Raw genomic sequence first — 19,907 nt, 5'->3', positions numbered from 1 at the left:
TTCTTGATGGTATCTGGCCATGAGAGTGGGGGTGGGCTGCTTTCGTTCAGGTGATCTGAACAAGATGGGCGTGGGAGTCAGAAGTCCCAGGCAGAGGGAAAATGAAGTACAAAGGCAAGTTCAAAAGTGAGAACAGGATTCCTCTAGGCTTAAGGGACAGCGCTCCGAGTCTGAAAGAGAAATTCGCTCAACAAAGCCTCCAAGAAACTAGGATCTGAACTAGACTTGTTAGTCAACAATGCCTAAGAAGGCATGGGAAGTGAAAATAACATTCTAGATGAACCCCTTTGTGTGGCTCAGAAAAGTTACTGTATTCCCAATGCCTGCTTTCTATAAAGTGCTACAATACTTTTTGCCCTTAACCAAATTATTCTTCCTTTGTCTCAAATCGAAGAACATTTTTATTCTGTTTGCAATGTTGGCTGAACATTAAAATTGCATCATTGGTTTCCTCTCTCACTTGTTCTCGTTTTTTATTTTATTGTTATTCAGTGCAAAACAAAAAGCTGTGATCGGAAAAAGACAATAGAGGGATGGCTGGAGGAAGCTTGTCAAAATAACCTCCTGTTTAGTAGTTTTGCTTCTGTTCATGCCTGACTTTCATATGCATAAAAGGACCAGAAATTGATCACAAATGGCAGAAAATTACATTCCATTAATTTCAGAGCCTTTGACTCCGACGGCTCAATCTTCAAGAGCAGTTGCTTCTGGGATGTTCAAGAAAACAAAGAGTAAAAGCTATTTTGCGTATCTGTTTTATATTTTAGAAGAATACATTTCACTACATTATCCAGAGGGATTTTGCTCAGAATCTCATCAGTGTGTTTCGAGTCCGCTTGCCACAGAAGCCCTTGATTTCAGCTTGGAGACAAAAGGGTAGAAACTATGGGTGAGGTTGGTGAAAGGGGATCTCTTACAGGACCAAATTAATAAATGGGAACTGCCTTTCAAAATGAACTGAATTACTTGAAAAGCAGAAACAAAAATGAAAACTCAAAACCTTAGAATTGTTACCCACACTGTATCCCTGATATCTATTCATTCAGCCTTTGCTTGAATTTCCCTAGTGACAAGGAACTCACTACTTCCTAAGATACACAATTCCATTTTAAAGCAGTCTAGCTGGAAGAAATTTCTTTCTCTGTAAGAGTAGAAATTAACTCCTGGAAACATTCATCTATTGATCCCAGTTCTACCCTCCAGAGACTCCTGCACACAATTCTTAATGTATCACAAGACAATGTTCCTGTCTGCCTTGGGTTCAACATCCCTGATTGCTTCTTTGGGATTGTTGCATTCAAATGTCTCTTTTCCAGCCAAATCGCCTTCTAAAATCCAAAATGTTCATACTTCAAGGCTGTTACTCAAATTCAGACATACTTTTATCTCATTGTGTTTAGGAAACATTGAGCAGGGTGACACATAATCTGCAGAGGCTAAGGGATTGGGAGTGACTGTCTACCACCCAGTCTCTCCAGCAGATGGTTGATGCTGCCCTGCAAAACGAGAATTTACTCCCATCCCTTTTCTTCCACCAGGGCCAAGGCCAAACATTACACATGCATATGAATTTCTTATGCTTTGGGGATCATGAATCATTTTGAAAAGCTGATAAAAGCTATGGGTGCCCTCATCAGAAATATGAACATGCACATAAAATATTGTATTCGATTTCATCAAATTTAGACATCCCACTCTGAATCCCATTCACGAGCTGCACTCCCCTTCCACAGAGTGCAAGGGATCCAAATTAAGAATCCCTGCTATAAACAAAGCCTACATAGCCCAGCACTATGTCCTCCATGGTATTTCAAAGGGTTTTTCGATTGAGGGCTTAAAATTACTCACTCAATTCACCCATCCTTTCAATCAAATATACAAGGTATGTGTTATACAGCTTACACACCAAGGGTATGGCACTGAACAAGACACAGCCTCCATTCTCAGGGAGCTCATGGCCTAGGGCAGACAGCAGGAGCAACTATGCTTACACAAACACTCTTACAATGACAGTGCTATAATAGGGTTAAGGACACGGCATGTGCGGGAGTGAGACACCTAACTCAGCCTTGGGGGTTTCTGGGAGGACTTTTCAGAGGAGGTTGCTAAGCCCTGAAAAAGTTTCATATTAGATTTTAAAAATATCTAAAAATACCAGATGTTGTACTAATTCAATAGGCCAAATTGGGTGCATTCTCAGCACAGCACAACTTCTCACAGCAAAGACTTCCTTGTTTGTCTGCTGCAGAGGCTGCTACCCTGTAGCCTCGCTGTAAATACTCCAAGAACTCACCTCTCCTTGCCTATCCTGCTGTCTCCTCCCTGGGACACATGGCGGTGATTTCCCACAGCTGCTGATCCTTCCAAACTGTACTGGCCCCCAGGCAGGTAAAATTGGGACACAGCTCCTGCTGCTAATGAAGAGATGATGTTCCTCTAATGAAAACAGGACATGGTGCTGGGAGCCCACTAAGGATGAATAATTACACCCTAATTAAACACTGCCTTTTGTTTTCCGCTCATTTATTCAGTATTAGATGTGAATGAGGTTTGCATCAGGCAAAAGTCAGCTCTGACACATTCCTATGGAGTCACGGAGAAATCATGTCTCTCATTGTGCTTATTATACCACTTGGTGTTCCTTTAAAAAATCAAAATGTATATATAACCTTGGTAGGTGGAAAATGTTCTCTGTAACTCTGGATCCTCTTCAGATGCATGATCAGCACTGGGAATTTTTTCTGAATGAGCCTTGCTTTCGGGTTCTTGTTTTCCAGGTTCTCCTTGGCATAATCCTTCAATGCAATAATGACCAGCTTTGTTTACTCTTCCTGCTCACTATAGCTAGAATGGCAAGGATGAGAAAAGACCTCTTTAGTTCGGTTCTTGGCATAAGGTTAGCGAGGATGTTGACATTTCCTAGCACAGAATAGGGCTGACCTGGGAGAGTTAGGCAATTTTTTAAACCCTTGTAGATTATTTCTCCATAGTTTGGCTTTATTATCTGGTTAGAGCTCAGCAATTTCTCTGAATATTTGACATCTTCATATTTTAATGCATTTCAAAGCCTGGACAAGATTTTTCTGGGCCAAACAGGCTTACCCAGGCAGCTTCCTCTGGCATGGAGAATCAAGGGCTATCTGTGCTTTGCAACAATCATGACCCCAAAGGGGCAGAAGACAGCACAATTGGTGGAGAAAGGGGACCTGGTGAGAATCAGGAGTCATGGTTATTAATACTGTTTGCTGAGATGGCAACTCCTGTTCTTCTTGTGTTTGGGACCATATATTTAGTTTAGACCAATAACTTGTAAACAAACAAACAAAACGTGGGACACTTTCAGACTGGAGCATTTAGTTGCTGGTGTGAGAGCCTCCAGAGCACTAAGCAGGTGGCAGCTCCATGAGCATCTTACCATGGGTCCCAGGGTGACTACGATGAGCAGACTCGCTCCCCCAAGTGTGTTTATTTATTTATCAACTACATACCCGCACTGCCATCATTCACTCGTTCTTCAAGGTCCTTTGGGTGACATTCATCTCTAAAAAAATAAACAAACTCACATTTCAAAAGGTGTTTCAGATAATTTCTAACTTTTTTTGGCCAGTGTCTTGTCAGATTTGATTGGATCGTCGTTTTTTTACTGCATGATGTGACAGATGCTGAGCTCATATTGGGGTAGAAATGTCAGTTCTATCTCTTTCCTATTGTTCACTCAGGCTTATTATTATTGGTGTTAAGCTCAAACCACAGGGATCCTTTTAAGTTATTTTTCCATTTTATGAAGAATAGTTTAGTTAGAGTTAAATTACATAATCTCTAACTCAATAAAAATTAAAAATTATGGGAATACGAAGAAATGCATTGACAGACAAGAGCACCGTGTTAACCCTTCTGGGTGTGGGCCTCCCACTTTTGCCTCCGTGTCTCTCTAGATCACACATGGTTTGGAACCATCTGACACATAGAACAAGCAGGGGCTCAGGTGTCAGGCCACATATTAAATATTGGTAAATGTAATTTCTTTCTTATTTTTTGTAATTATAAAAATATAAACATTGAATTTTATTGATTCAAAGACTTTTCATGTTTTCGTACCTCTGAAATTAGAATGCATTTTACAACCATAGCATGCCATAGTTTAATTGGGAGCTTTTAAACATTTTTCCTAATGTACATTAAAAAATGGTAATTAGTGGCATTTTTGGTAGATAAAATATAGCAAATAAAAATTTTAGAATCTTCTCCTCTTGATCCAAATGGATTGTTTTATGATCACTTTTAGAGACCAGAGCAGCCTTGCTGCTCCAAGCAAGTGTGGTATTTGGACCAGCCTCATGGGCATCACCTTGGAGTTTGTGATTACCAGGCCCTGCCCCAGACTTCCTGAATCAGATCTGCATTTTAACAAGATCTTCAGGTAATTCATGTGCCCATTATGGTCTGAAAAGCCCTGCGTTAGAGATATCGAAATTTGGAATTTGTCCAGTGGCAGCTTACATTATATTTAGTGCTGGCAGACATATTTCAGAGGTGAATCCACCTGGCTAATGTCTACTCTTTTAGGACTCAGCTCCGGGGCCACCTCATCAGTGGTGTGCTGATAAATTTTTAACAACTGGCTCTCTGGGAAAAGAAAAAAACCCAAAAACCCTGATTTGTCACATTTGTCAATTTCCATGCCATAAATCTTCCTCCCATGGCTGATTTCAAACCACAAATGGTTATTTTAGGTAGCTTTCCTGGAAATTTGACAATCAGTTCTCTAGAGCCAGTATGTCCATCACTACGTGCCCTCCAGAAAGACCTTCCTCATCGCTCTTCTCTCCCTTTTCCAATGTTGGGGAAAAGCCACAGCACCTGTGTATATCTTCTTCAAGGCAGAACCACATTGTGCTACTTAATCAATATCTGTGTGGTAGGCAGAATAGCCCCCACCCCCAACAAAGATGTCCCAGTCCTGATCCCCAGAATGTGTAAACACGCTATGCTACATTACCGGCCAGCTGAGCTTCAGATCGCAGATTATCCTGTATTATGTGGGTGGCTCGAATGTGATCACCAGGGTCCTTATAAATCAAAAAGAAACGTGGGAGAGTCAGTGATGCAATGTGATAAAGGCTCCATCAGAGTAGATGGAAGGGGCCGTGAACCAAGAATGCAGTAGCCTCTAGAAGCTGAAAAAGGCAAGGAAATGGATTCTCCCATAGAGACTTCAGAAGGGAATGCAGGCCTGCTCACACCTTGATTTTAATGAGGGTGAATTAGCGAGACCCATTCTGAACTGCTGAGCTCTAGAACTATAACATAATACATTTGTGGTGTTTTAAGTCACTATGTGGCAATTTGCCACTTCATCCCTGGAAAACTAATATAGTCTGTCTCTTCCTATAGGTCAGTGGTTCTTAATCTTGGCTACAGATTGAGAATCTGTTCTTAACTGGAATCATTAGGATGATTTTACAATTACAGATTCTTGGATCCTTCCAGGAGAGACTCTGATTTCATCACGACCTAGGCACTGAGATTGTTTAAAGCATGGGCAGAAATAGCCTGGGGCTCCTGATTCCATTTGAGAACAATGCTATAAACCTTGCAATAGCATCATCTAAGAGCCTGTTAGAAATGCAGAATTTCAGGCCATAACTCAGATCTGCACAACACAAATCTGCATTTTAAAAAGGTCCCCGGTGATTTGTATGCACACTAAATTTGGGGAGCAATATGCTAGCTCCTGAGCACTTTGAGGACAGAGGCTCAGTTTCCTTATCTGGAATCCCCAGCACCCCACACAGCCTGGCACAGAAGACTTATCTTCAAGTAACGCCACATTGCAAGGTACTAGCGCTTAGAGTTTCCAGAGTAGGCACTAAGGAAATATCAATTAAACTGATTTCTGAACAAACCGGAACTCTTGAATGCTAGAGGGCTACAGGAACAATATGATGGCTTCAAAAAGGTCCAAGATGACAGTTTCAAACTTTTTTTTAATGTAGGGGAGCTTTTTTCCTTTTAAGTTATATTTTCTTTGAATGTATAAGACAGATAATAGTGGCACCAATAGTTTTCCTCTGTTCAGCCTCTCGCCTGATCCCCGGGCCCCTCGGTGCATATATCCTCGGACTCAGAGAACACAGTAGGACACTCTTCCTGGAAGAGAGGATAGAGAAGGCCTAGAAAACAGGATGCCGGCTGTTGGAGGTCTGGAGCAAGAGCAGGTCAGGGAGCAGAGGGGCCCACAGTAAGGGTTACTCCTTGGGGTTGGTTGTATGGATGAAAAGTGGTACAAGTTCACGGGAGTCAAGGTGTCAGATCTAACCAGACCAAAGAGGCCCAGTGCCAAGTAGGCTTGGGTCAAAGTCCAGAGGTGACGACTGGGCAGGGAGAAAAAGGCGTTCACAGAGCCTGCACATCCAGGCAGGGATCAGACCAGGCAAAAGGGGCAGGCATGCACCCACCGGCCACCATCCATTGGTCATCTCCATCCATGTGTGACTCTAGGCCAGATTCAAAGTCCAAGAAAAAGGAGTCCAGTTGACTTAGGATCCATGGCCCCCTTGACTGGGGGAGGACAGGTCACCTTCATTTATAACCCTGTCAAAAATGTTTCCAATAGGAAAGAGGTGGTGTCCCCAGAGGAATTCAAAGTGCTGATGGGAATGGGCAGTTGAGAAACAGCACCTGACCATTATGAGCAGGTAGGGCTATGCTCATTTATCAGAAAAGAAACTGAGGCTCGGGTTGACCTGAAAACTTGCCCTGTGTTTGCACAGATAGTAAGTGCCGGCCCTGGGGTTTGAACCCAGGGTGGTCAGAAGCTGGTACTCTTTGAAGGACAACACATCATCTGGTAAGAGTCCAGTGCCCGTGACGGAGGCACATGGACAGAGAAAGCCCAGCAGCAGCACCGTTGAGAGGCCAGCTCAGGAGTCCCTGTGCTCCCTCTTCCCAGGACAGGAATGGGGCTGAGTCTACAGATGGGGGCGGGGAGGAGGCAGCAGGCAGGAGCCAGGCAAGTCAGCACAAGACAGGGAGTACAGTCCTCACCACCAGGCAACCTTGCTGATCCTGACCTGGGGCTACCGCCCCCTCCTCATTTTAAGTCCTTGTATTAGTTTGCTAAGGCTGCAGTAACAAAGTACCACACTGATTTGGTGGCTTAAACAACTGAAATGTATTGTTTCATAGTTCTGAAGGCTAGATGTCCAACACTGAGGTGTTGGGAGATTCCTTCTGGGGCCTGTGAGGAATGATCTGTTTTAGACCTCTCTGTTTGGCTTGTAGATGGCCATCTTCTCCCTGTGTGCCTTCACACCAACTTTCCTCTATGTGTGTCTGTCTGTGTCCAAATTTTCCCTTTTTATAAAGACAGATCATATTTGATTAGGGCTCACAATCATGATCTCAGTTAACTTTATTAGTTTTATAAAAGCCTTGTCTGCAAGTAAGGACACATTCTAAGGTATTAGGGCTTGGAATTCCAACACATGAATTTTGGGGAGGTACAGTTCAATCCACAACAGCTCCCTTTTTGGTGCCAAGGGAAAATGACTGGCTGGTGTGTGCTCCTTCCTGACTCAGGGTAGGACTTCACATGGGGCATGTTATTCCCAGAAGCTTTGGAGCATCTACTGTGCACTTGGTACTGAATCCATCCCTCACAGAACTCATAGGGTTGTGAGGGAGAAAAATTTATAAATGCATTATTTCATAAAACATTAGGTGCTATGGTAGACATGGTATGGCATAGTGGTTAAGAGCTCAGAATCTATGACAAGATTGGTGGGTTGGAATTCTGGCCCTGCTACTTACAAGCTGTGTGACCTTGGACAAGTTGCCTAGCTTCTCTGTGCCTTTGTTTTCTCATCTATAAAAGGCATAATAATAGCAATTACCTCATTGTTTGTTATGAAGATTCAATGAGTAAACATTTCTAAAAGTGCTTAGCAAGTGTTATGCAGTGCAAGTGTTTGTTAAATAAAACCATTAAAAGTGAACTCAGTGTGCTAAGGAAACACCAAGGAAAGGTACCTAACCCAGACTTCAAAGGCTTAGGGGACCAGAAGGGAAGCTCCCTGGAGTCTGTGAAGTTTTAATCTGGTGGAGGCTGCTGAGGACAGAAGGGTGAGTTCTCCAGGGGGCATTTGTGACATGTTATTAGAAAAGGTGTGGGGGTAAGGCGATGGGGGCTTTGGCTCCTCTGGAATGTGTCCCCAACTCTTCCTCCAGACACAGCAGGGGCAGGCTGGGCAGGGTTAGCCATGTAGTCAGTTCTTGGAGGAGGAAATGTCAACAAAAATGTACAACTTACAGGCTTGAGCCACCGCATTGCTTGAACCCGGGAGGTGGAGGTTGCAGTGAGCCGAGATCACGCCACTGCACTCCAGCCTGGGCGATAGAATGAGACTCCATCTCAAAAAAAAAAAAAAAAAAAAAAAAAAAAAAAAAAAAAAAAAGGAGTACAACTTAATCTAAGCCCCGCGTGAAGGTTTTTTACTGCTTGGAAGTAGGGTGGCCTTCTCTCCTGTTAAATGCACAAGTCAGTTCTGCAAGATGTGAATCCAAATCCAACTACCTGCCGTTACCAGATGCATATCTGAGTTGCCCCTACTTATGAGTCTCTGTACATCCAAGGGATTAAAAAAAATAAGCTAAGACTGATTAGAAATCCAACCCTCCTTTAACCTCATCCCAACACTACTTCCATCACCAAAACTGTTTTTAATATTTTCACAGGTCTTCTGTAGTCATCCAGCCATTTCTAGATAAACTGCAGTTTAAAAAATTGTCCACGTCCCAAGGACCCACCCTGAGGGCATGGATAATTAAAGGCAACCTGATTCCTACAAATTGCAGCTAGAGTCATCTTTGATGTGGGTCTTGAAAGCAAGTGCTAATGAGATCCTTTGCTGACAGGTGGAGGGAGGGCTGCAGATAGGAGTCAAAGGCACTGTCTGCAAGATACGGGGAGTAGAAGGGGCATCTGTTATTTAAAAGGCTTCTCTCTGAGGTCTGCAATCAGAAACCAAACCTGGGGGCTCACATATGACTAAGGCACTCCCCAATCTCTTGGTCCAATCGTAGGGCCATTATTGCCTCTCTCTTCCCAAGTGCTTTGAGGAATATTGATCTCATATTTAGATCTCTCATTATTTCAATTTCTTAGTTTGGAATATGTTTCTTTATTGTGTCATGAGTGACATCAGGGAGTAGGTTAATAAGGACAGTGGCCCCCACTAGGCCTCCACCCATTATTTATGAGGAGTTGACACACTGAGAAAGGCCCCCAGCCCGGCTTGTGTTCTCTAGATATATCGCAGACGCTACAGGCCTTAACCAGGCCCAAGTGCAGTGATTAGGAAAATTTGTTTCTCCCTGTGAGTCATTATCAGTGAACACTCGCCTATATCGATACATTGGAACTGCCAAAGAGCTGTCCATTAAGTGGCTTAGATCGGGAGGTGCCACACTTCTGGAGTAAGACGAGGTTGGAGGGGCGGAAATGTGAAGAGAAGTATTTGTGGGAATCAAATTTGCCAACCCACTGGAATCCACAAACATGCTGCTGGAATTGCTATCTCTTTGCCATCCATACCAGAGAAGAGCAGGCAACGTGCCAGTGAGTGAAGTGGAACTGCATTAAAGTAATGATGCATGAGTGTTTGGGCCTAGCAGCCCTTCTCCCCTGGCAAATAAGCTTCTCGAGGGCCAGGGGTGTGTCTCATCCATTCCGAAGCCGGCCTCCACCTGACACCCTGCCCTACCTGTGTTCTCACTAAAGTGGATTCAGGACTGGGGGGAATCTTCTGTGATGGAAGGTCGGGGGTGGGCAGAGAGGACCCCAGCTTCAGCCATGTCACTGAAGGCTGCTGCGGGAAGGTGAGAGGTAGTCAAGATTGCAGTGGCTGGGAATAACGTTGTCACTTCCGTTTATTGAGCTCTTACTGAGGAGTAAGCACTGTGTTAACACAGACCCGTGGGAATGCAGTTCTTCCTTTCCAGAATCCAGCCATGTGGGTTCTTTCTCCTCAGAGAGGAAAGGGGGAAAACAAGGCCCAAATGCCCTGTTGCAGGCCACAGGAGAGCTGTGGACGTCTACACGTTAATTTTTTCCAAAACACATACAATAGGATGTTTTAATTTAACCTTCATAGAAACCTAAGGGGTAAGATCTTTCCAGTTTACATAAGGAAACTGAAACTGACAGAAGAGATTTGATCAACAGCTTGCGAATGGTAGAGCTTGGATCCAAACCCAGATTTGCCCGTCTCCAAAGCTGGTGTACTCAAGTCTCTCCCACTAAATATTCGCTTAAGGGAGGCCTAAACACAAATAAAGCATCAGGGCACTTGTAAGACACATTTGCAGGTGCACTGAAAAGTCAGACTTTGGGGCATGTGCTGTTCCCTGAGACTTAGCTGTAGCTCCTTCACTTTCTTTGCTGGTCAAACAAGCTAATCATTATTCAAGTGCAGGACAGCCAGGCTATTATATCTGTTCTATTCAAAAAGTAAATCACTCCCCAAATTGGATGCTTTAAGTATTATTAGTAACCAATTATTTGCAACACCACACACCACTACTTGTGACATATGCCCCAATGGTTCTCCAAGAAAGTGGTGGATAAGAAGCGGTTTCCTGGGCCCCCCACCTCACCGATTCCTATTGAGTTGGTCTGAAATTGACCTTAGAAACCTGAATTCTAAACAGTTTCCCAGAGGATTCTGAAGCTAACTGGTCCATAGGCCCTGCTCTGAGGAACCCTGCCTAGAGTATGCTGTGTCTTCTCCATGAAGCTGTGGGGTAGCGAGGGAAGGCCTCTAAGACTTGAGTCAGTAGTCCTGGGTTCTGATTTCAGCCTGGATGCTCCCTAGCTGTGTGGCTTTTAGACTGGTCTCCCTGGGCCTCAGTGTCCTCCCAGATCACTGGACTGGATCATCTCTGGGGCTCCCTCCCCCAGCTCTAAGAGTGGTTGCTTTTTGAGGCAAGGCCCCGGTCCTGCCCATTAGGAGTGGAGCCCTGTGCTTTCTTGAAGGCAGAGAGGAGGGGAGGGAGCTGGAGGAAAGGTGAGGAGGGAGTAGGGTTAATAGACAGAAGCGGTCCTGCCAGCCAGTAAGTGAGGCCCCATGGACAGGCTGCATGCAAGATGCTTCAGAGCAGGCCAGTCCTCTGGACCTGGATTCCTGGAAACTCATTGCAGCCCAGCCCCAGGAAAAGCTGACTCACTGGGCTCTATCCCGCCCACAGACAGATTTCAGGTGAAAAGATTCTAGACTACAACAGGTGCTGGGAAGAAATTCTAGTGGTGGTGGTGGAGGGAAGCACTCAGGTGGGAGTCAGAAACCCTGGATTCTCCTTGCCCTGGTGCTGTGCATGCCATGCCTTTCCTGAGTTTCTCTGCTTTTGGGTTTCAGGGCCACGCCATAAAAGGCATCTCCAGGATAGACCCATATCCAAAGCCTCATTAAATCATAGACTTGTGGGTTCATGATTTGATGATTCTCAGACACCATTCCCACCCTGCAGTACCCTATGTCGTATAGAGCCTGTCACAGTGGCCAAGCTGTTGAAGACAGCCCCACATTGCTCTACACGTCAAAGGTGAACGAAGAGTGATGGAGGGAGGAAGCTGTCACAAACCTCAATTCTATACAAATAAGACGTCTCAGCTCACAACTGCCACTTGTACCTCTGCACATGCTCAAGAATAATGTGCTGTTACTACTCAACAGCGTGTTTCTAATACCACAGCTGAAATCACTTTGCTCCTGGGGCAACATTAGGAGGGGGCAAAGCACAGCACCAGCTGTGTCTGTGAAAATGGTTTCATGTAGGAAGCAAGATCCTCTTTCTACTGCCACTCATCTGAGCTGCAAAGAAACCAAGGGGACAGAGACAGTGTGGGTGGAGAGAGAGTGGGAAGAGGACAAGAGCAGCCATTTCACTTTGGTTCGGCGCTCTTGCCTTTCTCAGGCTCCCTAGCCAACTGTGGAGGGGTTGGAGGAGACAGTGGGAGCTGTGCTGTGAGAGCTGCCCACATCTGCCCCAGCCTTGTCTCTCAGCCTTGCAGCCGGGGGAGCGAGAGACATGACGAAGCAGGGGTTCGTGCCTGTCCATTCAGCATGGACCTACCAAGTCCTCATAGGGAGGAAAAAGGTCCATGATAAGTGTAAGGGATACTGAAATAAATAAGATCTCCATTCCTACCCGTTGCCGGCCTTGAACCACGTCTCAGTCCAATTCCTGCCACCAGGAGCAGCCGGCATGGCCCAGCTGGAGGAAACCAAGCTGGGTTGAATCCTCCTTGGATGAAGAGGAGCAGTGCAGGCCAGTGGGCAGGGCAAGGTGATGGCAAGGCTCTAATTCCATGATGTTGGAGATACCTCTCTCTGCTCCCCCAATTTTTCTGGTTCAGATCCTTAAAAATCCTCACTTAAACCTCTCAGTGGCCTTCCACAGCAGAGAAACCATGTTTTAACACAAGGTAAAAGTTCACGGGTCGGTGTCTCAGGGTCTTGCATTCACTCCAAGACCTATTTTTATTCTGTTTAATCAGTCTTATGAGCAGCCTTGTTAACACACTATTATTATTTTTTTAATTTGTGTGGATACATAGTAGGTATATATATTTATGGGATACATGAGGCATTTTGGTACAGGCATGCAATGTATAATAATCACATCATGGAAAATTGGGTATCCATCCCCCCAAGCATTTATTCTTGGTGTTACAAACAATCCAATTGTATCCTTTTAGTCATTTTCAATTAAATTACTATCAACTATAGTCACCCTGTTGTGCTATCAAATATTAGGTCTTATTCATTATTTTTAACATTTTTTATACCCATTAACCATCCTCACCTCCTTGCCAGCCCCCACTACCCTTCCCACCCTCTGAGAACCACCCACCTACTCCATGAGTTCAATTGTTTTGATTTTTAGATCCCACAACTAAGTGAGAAAATGTGATGTTTTCTTTCTGTGCCTGGATTATTTCGCTTAACATAATGACCTCCAGTTCCATCCACGTTGTTGCAAATGACAGGTTCTATTTTTTTTTATGGCTGACTAGTACTCCATTGTGTATAAGTATTACATTTTCTTCATTCATCTGTCGATGGACACTTAGGTTCCTTCCAAGTCTTGGCTATTGTGAACAATGCTGCAACAAACGTAGGGGTGCAGATATCTCCTCGATATACTGATTTGCTCTCAGGAATGGGATTGCTGGATCATCTAACAGCTCAATTTTCATTTTTCTGAGTAACCTCCAAACTGTTCTCCATGGTGGTTGTACTAATTTACATTTCCACTAACCGTGTACGAAGGTTTCCTTTTCTCTACATCCTTGCCAACATTTGTAATTGCCTGATTTTTGGATAAAAGTCATGTAAACGGAATGAGATGATATCCATTGTAGTTTTGATTTGCATTTTTCTGATGATCAGTGATGTTGAGCACCTTTTCATATGCCTGTTTGCCATGTGTATGTCTTCTTTTGAGAAATGTCTATTCTAGTCTTTTGCCCATTTTTAATTGGATAATTAGAAGTTTTCCCTATAGAGTTGTTTGAGCTCCATATATATTCTGGTTATTAATCCCTTATTAGATAGTGTATTAGCCCATTTTCACATTGCTATAAAGGACTTCCCTGAGACTGGGTAATTTGTAAAGGAAAGAGGTTTAATTGACTCACAGTTCTGGATGGCTGAGGAGGCTGCAGGAAACTTACAATCATGGTAGAAGGGGAAGCAGGCACCACTTACATGGTGGCAGGTGAGAGACAGCAAGCAAGAGCAGGGAAAACCACCTTATAAAACCATCAGATCTCATGAGAACTCACTCACTATCATGAGAACAGCATGGGGGAACACCTGCTCCATGATCAAATCACCTCCCTCCCTCACCACATGGGAATTACCATTCAAGATGAGATTTGTGTGGGGACACAGAGCTAAACCGTATCAGATGGGTAGTTTGCACATATTTTCTCTCATTCTGTGGGGTTTTGTCTCTTCACTTTGTTGAGTGCTTCCTTTGCTGTGCAGAAGCTTTTTAACTTGATGTGATCCCAGTTGTCCATTTTTGCTTTGGTTGCTTGTCCTTGTTGGGTAGTACTCAAGAAATTTTTGCCCATATCAATGTCCTTAAGAGTTTCACCAGTGTTTTCTTGTAGTAGTTTCATAGTTTGAGGTGTTAGACTTAAGTCTTTAGCCCATTTTGATTTTATTTTTGTATATGGTGAGAGATAGTAATCTAATTTCATTCTTCTGCATGTGGATATCCAGTTTTCCCAGCACTATTTATTGAAGAGACTGTCTTTTCTCCCAATGTATGTTCTTGGTAACTTTGTTGAAAATAAGTTTACTGTAGGTGTGTGGATTTGTTTCTGGGTTCTCTTTTCTGTTCTATTGGTCTATGTGTCTGTTTTTATGCCAGTACCATGCTGTTTTGGTTACTATAGCTCTGTAGCATAATTTGAAGTCAGGTAATGTGATTCCTCCAGTTTTGTTCTTTTTGCTCAGGCTAGCTTCAGCTATTCGGGTCTTTTGTGGTCCAATATGAATTTTAGGATTGTTTTTTCTATTTCTGTGAAGAATGTCATTAGGATTTTAATAGAGATTGCATTGAATTTGTAGATTGCTCTGAGTGTTGTGGACATTTTAACAATATTGGTTCTTCCAATCCATGAACATGCACTATATTTTCGTTTTTTTGTGTGTTCTCTTCAATTTCTTTCATGAGTGTTTTATAGCTTTTATTATAGAGATATTTCACTTCTTTGGTTAATTCCTAGTTATTTAATTTTATTTGTGGCTATTGTAAATGGGATTACTTTTTTGATTTATTTTAACAGAGTACTTTAAATTGTGGAAAAGCACCACACTGAGGAGCTCTGCAGGGTAAAGATGTCACTCCCCTCCTCTCTCATCCTTTCTCCAAATAACTTGTCTCCCAGCTTCCAGGTTCTGTGCCCCATTCACACTCCTCGACCCTGCCAAATAAACGTCTCTGAAGCCCACTTTGATGGGCCACACCAATGTTCACAGGCCCCTCAGATTCAGGCTGACTGATAACAGTGATTACAAGGGCACCTGTAACTACAACTTTTGACTATCTACTACATTCCAAAACTGTTCTGGATGCTTCCTATACATAACCTTGTATAACTTTCACACAATCCTATTAAGTAGGTATTATTACTAACCCCATTTTGTAGATGGGAAAACTCAACTTCAGAAAAGCTAAGTTGCCTGAGATCACAGGGTAGAAGTGGCACAGCCAGATTTGAACCCTCAGCCCATGTCCTCATCACTACACTCCAGCATCTCTCTCTCCTTCCAAGTGTCATCTAGATAATGTCACACACTGGTCCACACTGAGAGGCAAAGGCCAGAGCTAGGAACCATTAACAGCCATCTTCTAATGCAGAATTTCCCAAGGTATGTTCTGTAGAACAAATCCTTGAGATGCTGGTCAGAGAGGTGGTTCCCAGGTCATATACACACAAGAGAGACTTTATTTTCTGTCTCCCTCCTGGAGGTTTACAATGCACAGAAGCTCTGATAATGACTGGGCAATTTATTGAGATAATATTTTGCATTTTGTTCCCACTGTAGGTTTTGTTCCCCAATGTTTTCTCTCTGAGAAAGGTTCCAGCCCTTTTTTGGTACCCTCTTGATTGAGAGATTTGTTTTGTAGATCTATGTAGTCACTTTTTGATACACTCTTCCTGTCTTTGATTGGTTCCTGTATTTACTGCCTCCTAGAGGGGTGGTAAATAGGCAAGTCCTTTTGCCTGGTAGAGAGTGGAGTTGGAAGGCAAAAGCAGACAGAGGAGTTAGAAATTCTCCAAGATGAAAAGGGAGAAGAGGTTGGGGGGTTCTGGGAGAAGCTGGCACCAGAAAGGGCCCCTGTGGAGCTGTCAGGACCTGATGGGGCATGTGAAGAAGCTGGGCTCCAAGTACTGAGACTCTGGCCTCAGCAAAGTTCCCCAAACCCAAGCCTGGCACAAACTCGGCAGAACCATTCCCCTTCACACAGCCACACAGGCCTAGACCAAGAGACCATTGTTGACGCCACTCTATCCTGAGCCCAGAGGGTCCCACTGTGTATCATACCTCAGTACATTGTCATATCCCTGGAGGGGGAGGGCAGGATCAGAGGAACTCTCAGTGACAGCTGAGGGTGGATTTTCCATTAGTCCAGTGGGTTGGAGGTTCAGGTTCAGTCAATTTGACTTTAAGAAAATAAGGCAATATGACAGTTCTTGTGCATCCAAGTTTGAGTTTCAATTCTTATCCATTACATTTGATAATTCATGATTTGTTAACTTTTTAAACACATGAAACCTATATTAGCAATTATTGGAATTTTGGTCATTAGATCACCTTTTGGGAATTCTAACTTTAGAACATTGGCCTCCACGTCTGTGACTTAACCTCTCAGGAATAATGGGGCCAACTAGACCAGGTAAGCAGGACACGAGGCAAGAGGGGTAGAGAGGAGGGGAGAGTAGGAGAGGGAGAAAGAATGAAAAGGGGAAAGAAAAGGAGCGAGGGAGAAACCAAGAAGAAAAGGGAAAAAGTCAGGGAGGTAAGAGGAGCAGAAAGAGATTGAGCCAGAGAACCATGGGAGAAAGGGACAGAGAAGAGAGGAGAGGGAGAGATTGGAGGAGAAGGAGGGGAGGGAGACTCCACCGTGCAGCAGGTGGGGACTTGGCCATGTGCTCAGAACACCTAGGAGATGGACAGGGCAGCACTCTGCCTGGCCTGTGAGTAAAGCACATCTAGGAGTTGCAGTGCCATATAGGTGTTCTGTGAGAGGGAGGAGAAGGCTGGATGCGAGGCTTAGAAGAGTCCCAGCTTGTTTTGAGGGTGCAGTCCTTTCAGAGAGGCACTCCGATGTGATGACTGGCATTCCACTGTGGAACAGAGGAGCTCCCCAGCTAGAGTAGAGTAGCCACAGCTAGAGGTTTAGCCAGTGCTTGAGTCCCAGAGCATGTGAGACAGGTGGTGCCTGGATTTCTGCCTGTCCAAGGGGCAAAGCTGACAACGGGTGCCTTCTGTGAGCCCTCTCTGCCTCTGCCCTTCTCCTTCTTTGGAATCATTCCTCTCACCTCCCTTTCAGGCATCTTCAGGGAAGATGTCTAATAAACCTATTCTTACTAAGTGTCTTAATCTTTTATCCCTTCCCCCAAAGTATAAGAAGGTGGGAAAAGAGCAAGGAAACAATCTCTAATTGTGAGATTTTCATAGGCTGTGCCTAGACAATGGGAGAGATGCTTAGGAAGGAAGGAAGGAAGGAAAGAAAGAAGGAAGGAAGGAAGGGAGGGGATTAAGTATTTTGGCCAGATTTTCTCTGGTTTTTCTTAGGGTGAGACAGATGACTAAGCCAAAAATACAAAGTCTGACCATGAAGCTGAATGGTGAAGTGAACTGGAAATCAGGAGACTAGATACAGACCTACCTTGGCGAGTTGGCTGTAGGACCTGGAGTAGGTTATTCACCCAATGCTCCTTTTGTCCATAAGGGGGTGAAACTGAAGGGTTCAATCTAGACGTTTCCTCTTGTAGGGTACCCCCAGCTCTAATATTCTATAGTTCCACAAGCAGAGTTTAATGTAAAAATCAAGTAACACTTGCAAGTAAATTAACCCTGTATATTCAAACAGCTATACTTAGTGGTACTTTGCCCTCCAGAACAAGTGTTTCTGGGGTGAAATGCACATTGGTGGAGCAAGGGGAGATGGGGAAAGAGTCTGTGGCTCTGCCTTTCCGTCTTTCCCAGCCCAGCACCCAGAAGGAGAAGCTTTCTGGCTTCTACCGACTTTAGCATGGATGCCTGACGCCCAGCCTGCCCCAACCTTGTCTTAGGGAAGGGAGATGTAACACTATGACTCAACCTTAAATCCCTTTACTGGCATTATTCTCCCAACAACCTTGAGGGAGTATGCTAGTCAAGACTTTAGGTGACAAATGTCAGGAACTGAAACTCTTTTTAAAAAGGGAGGGGGGATTTATTGGCTCAGAAAGCTGGGAAATCCAGAAATGTATCTGCTTTCAGACATGGCAAGAACCAGGACATCAAATGACTTTATTAGGGCTCTTTCTTTCTGTATTAACCTCTGCTTATTTCTGCTTGGCTCCCTTCTTTGGACAGCCTGTTTCATGTAGTAGATAGCTAACGGCACCCCCTGACTCCTATGCTCCTATTTTAGCAGCTCTATCAGAAAAGAATCTGTCTTTCTCAATAACCCCACCAGTAAGAACTGACTGACCCATTGGGGTCATATGCTCCTTCCTGAATCAGCCTTGGTGGTCGGGGGATGAAATACTCTGATTGGATGTACCTGGGTCACATGCTTCCCCCGTTACTGGGAGAATGAAGTGGAGGTCAGCTCCATTTGAACCCCAAGGAATGGGTTACCTACAGGAAAAGTTGTAGAGAAGGGATGCCACAAGATGAAGCATCAGATTTCCTCAAATAGAATGTCTTTAAGCCTATGATACAGATGAGAAAATGGAGGATCAGATGGGTTAAATAACTCACCAAGGCTTCCAAAACTAGGAAGTCACAGAGCTTGGGCTTGAAGCCACATTTGTCCAACACAAAAGTGCATGTTTTCACCACAGCACTCTGCTAGCTCCACTGTCTCAGCATCCCCAAGAGCCCCATGACTCCAACTCTGAATACTTGGGCTTGTCATTTAGGGTTCTCAAAATAACTGAAGTTGCAGGGAGCCTGACAACGCATTCGAGACCCTTGGATCCTCAAAGGAGCTTGCCGATCTGCTCTGTTCCTCTTCTTCTGCCTTCCCCAGTTGGAAGGAAGGAGTTAGGGAACCATAATCACGCCTCTCATTGCCTCTTCCAAGGCTAGATACACCAGTATGTGGAATAGGCTGAATGCCACCATTTAAGACAAATGTTCTCAACCACAGCGTGCTCACAGTGGCATGGTGAATCATCTGTGAGGTGTGTTGCAAGTAATTTGTTTTGTTAATAGTTAAAATACTGGAGTTTGCAAATGATTTATCTTATTATAAAAACAAGCAAGAGAAAATTCAAGGTTATCCCTATAACAACACACACTGTGTTCACTTATATTCTTTTGTGTACTTTTTTGAGTGGGAGAGGGAGGTAAAGTTAAAGCAAGCAGGCATTTGTCATTACCCTGGGCATAGCCATGGAAGATTTTCTTTTTTGTGTTCCCACCTGGAAAAAGGGCTGGGTATTATTGATTTAAGGGAGGACTTCTGCTCACAAATACCTCCTTAGTACCTACTTCCAATTCCACCAAGTAAAAAATAAATTGGTTTTTAAAAGCTAATGCAGGGTAGGCAGCGTGTTCAACAGTCACTCACATATTAGTGTGAATTATAGGATACCCTTGTTCAAGAATAAGGTATTCTAGAAACCTCAGATGAATGGAGACATTTCAAAATACTTTCAGACAATAAAAACTTCTGAAGGACTAAAAACAAAGTCAAACTTTAAAGTGAAGCTTTAAATAGAGCTGAAAGCTTTTTGAGTTAATAGATAATTTTATGCAAAATAACTTTCATACTAGCAAGTAGCTTCCTAAGTGAGTGACAGAGTAGGCAGCTGATTTTTTACTTCCATTGTGGCAAAGTGGAGCTTTATCCTCAGTTCTTTTTACCTTCTGGATATTTTAACTGGACACCCAAATTCATTGCAGCATATTTACAATAGCCAAGAGGTAGAAGCAACCCACATGTCCATCGATGGGAGAATAAAGAAATGTGGTGCATGTATACAATGAAATACTACTCAACCTGGAAAAGGAAGGAAATTCTGACACATGCTCCAATGTGAATGAACCTTGAGGACATTATATCAAGTGAAATAATCCAGCTATAGAAAGAAAAATATGATATGATTC

At 43.7% G+C, this 19,907-nt stretch overlaps 1 long non-coding RNA gene across 1 annotated transcript; it reads right to left on the bottom strand.

Moving 5' to 3' along the window:
- Nucleotides 1-2,364: 2,364 nt before the first annotated feature.
- Nucleotides 2,365-16,391, bottom strand: LOC105479154 (uncharacterized). The gene is made up of 4 exons (XR_985718.2): nucleotides 16,125-16,391; nucleotides 5,000-5,069; nucleotides 3,489-3,541; nucleotides 2,365-2,844 (listed from the first exon to the last, which is right to left on the bottom strand). It is a non-coding gene; the product is annotated as an uncharacterized lncRNA (long non-coding RNA).
- Between the last annotated feature and the right edge of the window lie 3,516 nt (nucleotides 16,392-19,907).

This window comes from Macaca nemestrina, chromosome 1 (genome assembly GCF_043159975.1).
Source record: "Macaca nemestrina isolate mMacNem1 chromosome 1, mMacNem.hap1, whole genome shotgun sequence".
Classification (NCBI taxonomy): Eukaryota; Metazoa; Chordata; class Mammalia; order Primates; family Cercopithecidae; genus Macaca; species Macaca nemestrina.
Note: the sequence above shows the minus strand (reverse complement) of the source record. Positions and strands in the feature narration are given on the sequence as shown.